At 38.9% G+C, this 8,324-nt stretch overlaps 1 long non-coding RNA gene across 1 annotated transcript; it reads left to right on the forward strand.

The window, feature by feature from the left end:
- The first annotated feature begins 575 nt into the window (after window positions 1-575).
- Window positions 576-5,868, forward strand: LOC140120630 (uncharacterized). The gene is made up of 4 exons (XR_011853917.1): window positions 576-717; window positions 4,106-4,190; window positions 4,471-4,518; window positions 4,697-5,868. It is a non-coding gene; the product is annotated as an uncharacterized lncRNA (long non-coding RNA).
- Window positions 5,869-8,324: the final 2,456 nt, after the last annotated feature.

Genomic DNA, 8,324 nt, shown 5'->3' on the forward strand with positions numbered 1-8,324 from the left:
GTAAACGGCATGTTTAAATAAATAACATTACGGGAAAGTAAAATTTGTTACGCACAAAATAAGCCCTCACACAGGTCTGTACACGTAAAAATGAAAAAGTTATGGATTTTTGAAGTTGGAGAGCGAGAAATGAGCCGGAAAACCCTCCGTCCTTAAGGGGTTAATGGTGTCTTCAATAAACTTTGTACTTACTATTTGAACCAATTTGAATTTTTTTGAGGATCTTTCATACACACCACACTGGTTTGTTTTTGACATTGTTGTTGTTTTTGGTGTGGATCCTCCTTTACATATCATTACTCGCACATCCTGCCACCCTCTTTTTAAGCTATGATAACCATTCACCATTTTGTTAGGGTTGTCCACTTTTAACAAATAATTGATATTGTTTGTGTATTGAAAAGTTGACTGCTTGCTGTCATTCAATCGGAAGCTTCTATGTTTACTTCTAGTGGATAAACACAAGTCCATGGTCATGTGATGTCACACAGGTGCATGGCTCATTATATCACAGAGAGTAATCAGAGCTGTGTGTTATAACGAGCTGTGCACCTGTGTGACATCACATGACTAGAGATGAGTGGACCCGACGTTCCAGTTCAGGTTTGGGGTTCAGACCAATCATAGCCATGGCTAGTTCGTTGGCGGTTCAGCTGCCAAATTTGGAAATACGTCCAGGTCGAGTGGCCAAACAAGAACTCCAAACCAGAACATCAGGTTTGCTAATCTCTACACATGACCATTGACCAGGCTTTATTTACAGGAGGTACACGATGAAGTTCTAAAGATCTAGAAAACTGAGGAATTTATACACAAACCGCTAATGTTACTGGAAGGTTCAAGTTATATGGGGGCACATGTATCATAGTTTCAGCTAGCCAAATTGTCTAATTTTAGCGAATTTTGCCATTTTGAAGCCATTTTTGCGACTTTTAACTCTGTTCTTTTTCAAGCACGCCTTGTCTGCACCTTTGTGCAGTGTGCCTTATGTATCTTTGTTTTCCAGATGTACAGTGTGACTTTTCACTTAGGTTTCACTTTTTATCGCCTTTTTGCGACTTTTTAGGGTGCAAATCTGCACCTGGTCTAGGGCAGGTGCAAAGGAAATTTTTTTTCATGGACCCGTTTCTAACATGTAAATTGGAATGATTTCACATGCTTTAAATGTTTAACATTTTGTACAGTAACATCTTTTGTCAAAATTCTTACATTTTTGCATTTTTTTTTTATTGGTTACTTCTAAGGGTGAGGTGACACGTAGCTGTTTAATTGCATTTGTAATGCATTTTGAAACTAATTACAACAGCTGAGGAGAGGCGATTTGCCTAATTTCATACTGTTAACATTTTTGTTTACAAAATGCAATATAAATTATGTGTTAACACATGTTAACATAGCATTTACTATGCGTTTCGTAAATTCAAATGTTAAAAGTAATGAAATTAGGAAAATCTCCTCTCCTCAGCTGTTGTAATTAGTTTCAAAATACATTAAAAATGAAACATGTTAAATCCCAAATTAACAGTAATGTCCTCTCCTGTATATAACCCCCTCACATGACTTGTGTCCACGTGGATTTGAGACATTTGCAACAAAAAGTCTCAAAAAGAAGCCAAAATTTGCGCCTGCCAGGATAGGAAAAACTGAACATGTATCACAAGTAAAAAGACAGGATCATAAATAAGGTGCAAAAAAGATCCACCAAATGGGGGATATTTATCATATGATCGCCCCGCTGCTGCAAATTCGCAGCCCAATACATCAAGAGGCTTCTGCCTCTTGATGTATCGGGCTGCCAGTAGCGCAGCCGGCGACTTTTCACGTATGAAAAGTCGCTGGCAGCAGAAAGTGCGCAGGCGCGGGGACAGTAACGCCCCGCGCCGGCCCACTCCAGGCCGCGCCCCAATGTCTCTAAAATTCACCTTACAGAGACAAAACTATGATACATGTGGCCCATGAACAATCACAACACTCCAATGGAGTCATTCTGAGGTAGCTATAAGATAATTGTAAGTGTGTGTCAGTCAACCTCTAACTAATAATGACATACAGTAAAAGATACTATAATAATAGAATAGATGTGACAAAACAAAAAGTAAATGTAGTACAGTCAATGGAAATGACTCACAGTTAATGGTCTGTGATTGCAGTCCATCACTTTCCCATTTGTTCTGTTTCCAGTTATGATCACCATGATGACGGCCTCCACAACTTGTAAAAGTTGCTTCCATCTCCAACATTCTCTCAAGCTTCACACAAACTCGCTATTTACAATGACTCAGACAGTGTCTATGCCCCTAGGTGGAATATGCAGTGATTATATTTGCCATTGATGCCTTTTCTTACAAAGCTATGGAAGATATTTATATATGGGGGATATATATCTCTCCACAGTTGTGCCATATTCTGAGGGGCTTTATTTGGACAGCTTTCAGATGACAGATATTATTTGGATCAGTATAATCGCAGTGATATCAAATTTATATAGTTTATGTATGTCTTAATACCTTTAAAAAAATTCAAAAACCTTGCATTAAAGGGATAACAAAATTAAATATTTTTACACATTACTTTATTCACTGTCATTAACATAAATACATCATTTCACACATATAATTTCAACCTGTCTCTATCAGTCCTGATGTTTACATTTTGGTTGGCCCTGGATCCCACCTTAAATTTGATCGGATCAGATTCTTCTGAAAAACCCATGAACGCTAATGACTCCTAGCAAAACTTGACCAAATATGTCAGTTTTTCACACATTGCACTCTGAGGTGATTTGCAACAGAAGTGTGAAAGAGGCCTTAGGTGCCTATTCTTTCACACATGTATTGTTTTTACTGCATTTTTGATGCCTTTTTCAGCACGAGTTTCAAATCACATGATTCTTTATTTGTCAACCAAATGCCACTTCCTACATAGCAACCCATGCATTAAAAACAATGTTTTTGATGCGTCTCCATAGACTTTTATGGTGCGTTTTTCACACATGTGACGTGCAAAAGTAGAGCATGCTGAGATTTACAAGTCTGACAAAACCCTTTGGCCCACATTTAGTGTTTGCAGCAGCTTTTTGTCTGACTTTGCTCTAGAAAAGCTGTGCAAACTGCTTGCACACGTATTTATAAAGTGTCTGCGCCAGTTTTGTGTTGCAGCTGCTCTTTGTCCGACAAGACAGAAAAAATGTGCCTACAGGGGAGTGTTACTGCTTAGTCGGACCGTGCACCACCATTTGGTTCAACATGTGCCACAATTGTTTCTGAGCTGCAATTCTTCAGCGTGAACAAAGTAAACCAAAAATAATGGTACACACTTCGTGAGCAGCAAAGGGGGTGCCAGATTCATGAAGAAAGGGCGCCACAATTCATGAATTTGGTGCACTCTTCACGATGTACAGGCAAAATACAGACTGTTATACTGTGTATATTGACTGGAGCTCCACTAATAGTCCACACAACAGGATTTTCGAACCATCACAACTGGTGACATTTTAGATGAGAATAAGTCACTATTCATACACGGGACTGCTACGTTTTCTCTCCCGGTCCTTTAATTCCTCCTAATGGCCAATTCCAATAAAAACCATAAAAATGGGCATATATCTCCACGAGGATGCCGAGTCGCCGCGACTTGGAGCTAACGCTATTACACGCCTGAGTAGAATTTGCATTTAATTTACATATCGCTAAAATAAAGTTTCTTTCTACAAGTTAAGTTAGGTTGCAGGATAGTAGATTCCTCATGTTAGGGTTCCTTAAAAAGCTGAGCAGGTCCCTCAAAAGTATGCTTTTGCTCATGAAAGAAAAGGTGAAAAATCGCACCTAAAGTTCCAAGCCTACAAATAACATCCTCCAAAAATGAGAAGGCTGTATGTATCTGTCTATGTGTTTGCACATCTGTATGTCTATCGCATAATATGGGGTCAACCCCATTTGGTATTTGTTGTATAATCTACTGAACTGCCCCTCCTTATAGTCACTGCTTTCAAATATCAGGTGCATTTCCCAATGTAAATGTAAATGAAGTCGGATTTATTAAATTGCCCATCTTCCTGTATCTGAGTAAATATATAATAATCTGATGCTGCTTGTTTGTCTTTCAGAAATCCTTCAAGGACATCATTTAGCTTGGCTGAATTTTAATACCGGGCTTCTGTAGAGTATGCTGAGGCTTATCTTGTGGATTGTGTAAGTGAATCTCTTATAGCTGTCAAGACGTGCAATGCTTGGCTGCTTTATTTAAACTATTAATGAATCTGACTATAGCCTTCCAATGAGCAACACACAGTCAATAAATCTGTCCAAGGCACTAGATTTTCCTTGCACTGATTGTGCAATTGCAAATGCAAAATATGAACTTAAGAAAATATGCATTGATAAAGTGTCCATTAATGAGAACCGTATGAGCAGGAAGTGATGCAGAAAGTTAAGTCTCACCGACACCATTGATTTTCTTTTTTTTCTTCAGCTCTGAATAAAATAACCACAAATCAATAAAACCGTTTTCAATAACTCTGTAAGTATATTACAAAGCATCTCGGATGGGAATTTGTATTCAACGCACAGCGCCCTGTTTCATTTTTAATAATCGTGTTTCCAAATATTTCAGTTGTCTATCTACCTCTATTAAATGTCAATGGAGCAGCAAAGCATTATGTTCTCACAAATCAAACAACTTTACAATTGTCTTCCAGATTTCACCTAAATCCTGAGAAGAGTCTTCCTTGCATGAGGCAGATACTACAGAAATAAGGATAAATAAAGACATGAGTAAAATAAAATCATCAATTCCCAATGTGACCAGAGTCCCCCAAATTCAGTGTGATCCACATGGTGGTCCATCAATGGGCAATATGAAAGGTCCTCTACACTCACAGTGTTAATAACATGTGTTAGAACCGCCTATTTGTCAGCTATCTTCTCTATCCATTAATCTACAAAGTAAAGTGTCCCCCACAGTGTTACTTCACCATTGATGAGAGCATCCAGCAATTTTTAAACGCTCTTCATTTTAAGATCTAAAGGTAACAGAAAATGGTCAAAAATTCCCAAACACACCAGTGTAATTAAGCTGGAGTCTTCCTATATTCACAAAAGTAGAAGACAGAGCCACACCAAACCCCACTTAAATACAATACAATAAAAAAAAATTATTACTGAGGATATTATTTTGGACATTACAGCAAAGGGGAGGGTGTCGTAGGGTGCTAATGGTTTCAATATTAGTTCAACACTTTTTGGTATACAGTTGCTGATTATACAGTTCAGTTATTTTAGGGAACAAAGAGTAATGGAATCTCTCAACTGGCGGTAGCGATCTCTGAGGGTGCACTCAAATAGGGGGATACATGGGGTTACAAGATAGACTCAAATCTATGGAGGCATCTATCGCATCAAATATGTTCAAACAAGCTCAACCATACTCTACTTGTGCACTGCGCTCTTTAAACAATTTTGTTTTTCTTACCTTTCATGATGACTTCTCAGCAAACTACGGCTAAGAAAATGATGCTGACGATTGTAGTCTCGTAGAACATTATGAGGATTTTATGACAGATGTGCAACAATTGCAATCTGGAGATTTCCTTTTTGTACACAGCATCATTGTTTGATGTCCAGTCCAATATATCATCAGCGTAGACCCCCAGGTATTTGTAGAAGTTTATCTGTTCTATAGCTGGACATATGATCTTAATCAGTTTTGTGACTACCTTTATCCTCCGCATGTTGAGAACCATTTCCTTAGTGTTCTCAACATTTAAGACTAGGTTGTTATTCTAACTCCAAGAACTTTTGGACATGGCAGTTCTAAGAGTAGTTGGACGTGTAGAGGGTGAATAGGAATGGTGATATTACAGTGAGCTGGCTGGGGGTTTTACCGGTGGGTGTTTGCTGCAATATGCAGCAGACGCCCACCTTGTATGGAGAGGGCTCAGCCTGTGAGCCCTCTCCATACCCCGGCAGGAGGCATGTGACATAACACAATGTCACATGTCGGTAAGAGGTAAAATGACTAGACTTGGAAGAAGGAGAATTTTCCAAGATGTGGCTGTCCTGATCATATAATTGTAGAGATCAATGACAAACCATCCAGGATAGGTAAAAAAATAATTCATAGAAGTAATGCAATAGATAGTACTGCTAACCAAGAACAATATCACTTTATAAAAATAAATGGTCACTATGGGAATGCTATGTTGGCACATTGCCTGAAATGCCATCATTGAAGGAATAATGGAGACTGAATATTGCATAAGAGAATGCCTGTTAATCTGTCAGCTGAATTGTGGTTGGGTTATGAAATACTGATTTGTTGTAAAGCACTTGTTATGCAATTACTATTTCTGAATCTATTAAAGGATTATTCTCAGGGGTGAAACTAAACTCTCTGCTGATTGAGGCGAGCTGTAGAACGGCGCCCTCTCCAGCCTTAATCTCATAGTAATGCATCGGGTTATTATTTTGAGTAACTGGATACTTCATGAAGTGTCTCACACCCATGCCAACATCAGGTGTGAAGAGAGACTATTTCGGCAGGTCCTGCTTTGTAGCAGATAACTGTGCCCCTAATGCTGCCCCCCATCTTTTTGCTGGTGGTGGTGCCTGAGGCAAGAGGCTCAACTCGACTCATGGCTTGTGCACTACTGAATATTCTCATTTTGGACATATATAGCATTTCTGAAAAATACTGAAAAATCAATAGGCACTCCAGTTATTATGCTGGGCTGCATAAAGCCATCAGGGGTAATTTTTATGCTGATTTGTAGCATTTTTTGGATTCAACCTTTATTGTGGTATCACCATAAAAGACAATATACAGGCAGTACTGAGCAGTGAAGTTGGATAGAAGAACTAAATGCAGCTCCTGCTTCTCTGTTTTGTCCTACCCTCCCTCTAAAGTTGCTCCCTATTTCTCCTCTACAATTTCCATAGATATTTGTACTTAGGGAGCTGTAACCTGATCCTTCAGGAAATCTAAATATACTATCCCTCTCCAACTTGTGTGTACAGATGTGGAGAAAATATCTTTCCTGTACTACATCTCAGTGCTAATGATATTCTTATGAAGGTCTATAATTCTGGTAAACCTTTGTATGTTATGTATTGCTATAACTTATCCCTACAACATCATACCATTGGACCTTTTAAATATTGCAGACTTCAGCCTTGCATTACTGCTCAACCAAGCAGAAGCAAGTTGTAAATGTAATTATACACCACTAAATAAATGTTTGCTGGTTTTCCAATAGCATCAGAATATTCTCTGTGGATACAGTCAGCATGATTGGTAGAATCGCTCCACGTTCAGAAGACCGTCTCCTATTTAATCAATGCTGGCAGATGAAGCAGCTTTTAGATCTGAAATGTTTAACTATTGCAGACTAATTAGACTAATTCACCATGGCTATAATAGTTCCTATTTCAATAATATCTCCAGAATCTACTTCAGTTCAATATCAGAGGGTTATATTTCTAATCAATTCAACCTCCAGCTCACCTACACCAATCAGATGATGAGTTTGTATCACATTGTCTATATTACAAAGTCAAATCTTGCTAAGTCCTTGTGGAGGAAATAAATGTTTAATCATGAAGCAGTGGAATAATTTTTATTATATTAAATTTTAAATAATTAAAACCTTTGGGCCACATTCACATGGGGTTTTATTTCTTAATATTTTGCTATTGTAATATTAACTGCAAAATAAATCCATACTGTCCTTAACAGAATACATCTTTTCACCAAAATTCACCAAAATTCATCACTTCCTGTTTCTTCATATTGATTCTCCATTGAATTGATCATTTGCTCGTGCGCCAGCGTATGATAGCCCCGTCACTGCAAATTCGCAGCCCGATACACGAAGAGGCTTCTGCCTCTTCATGTATCGGGCTGCCAGTTGCGCAGCGATTATCCTACGCCAGGCAGGCAGAAAAAGACGCAACCGGCAACTTTTCACGTATGAAAAGTCACCGGCAGCAGCGAGTGCGCAGTCCCGTCCGGCCGCGCCCCCCCTTCACTCCCCTTCACGCCCCACTGGCGTGAAGGTGGCGGATTGGGGAAAATAATCGCAAAAGCTAGCAATAAACTAGCATTTGCGATTATTTCAGGGCCTCTGCGCCACTGGCGGTGCGCAGAGGTCCTGATAAATATGCCCCCAAGTGTTTGTTACATAGAAAAATATCTATTGGGCATGAAAATTGCCAAACTGCATCATGTGAGTGCCATGACATTTGGAAGAAAACAAAATGAAGTCCATTCATCCACTCCAAATATTAGAGCTACAACTTCAATTTTGTCATAAGAAACTTCAGGTACAG

The sequence above is a fragment of the Engystomops pustulosus genome, chromosome 3 (assembly GCF_040894005.1).
Source record: "Engystomops pustulosus chromosome 3, aEngPut4.maternal, whole genome shotgun sequence".
NCBI classification, from domain to species: Eukaryota; Metazoa; Chordata; class Amphibia; order Anura; family Leptodactylidae; genus Engystomops; species Engystomops pustulosus.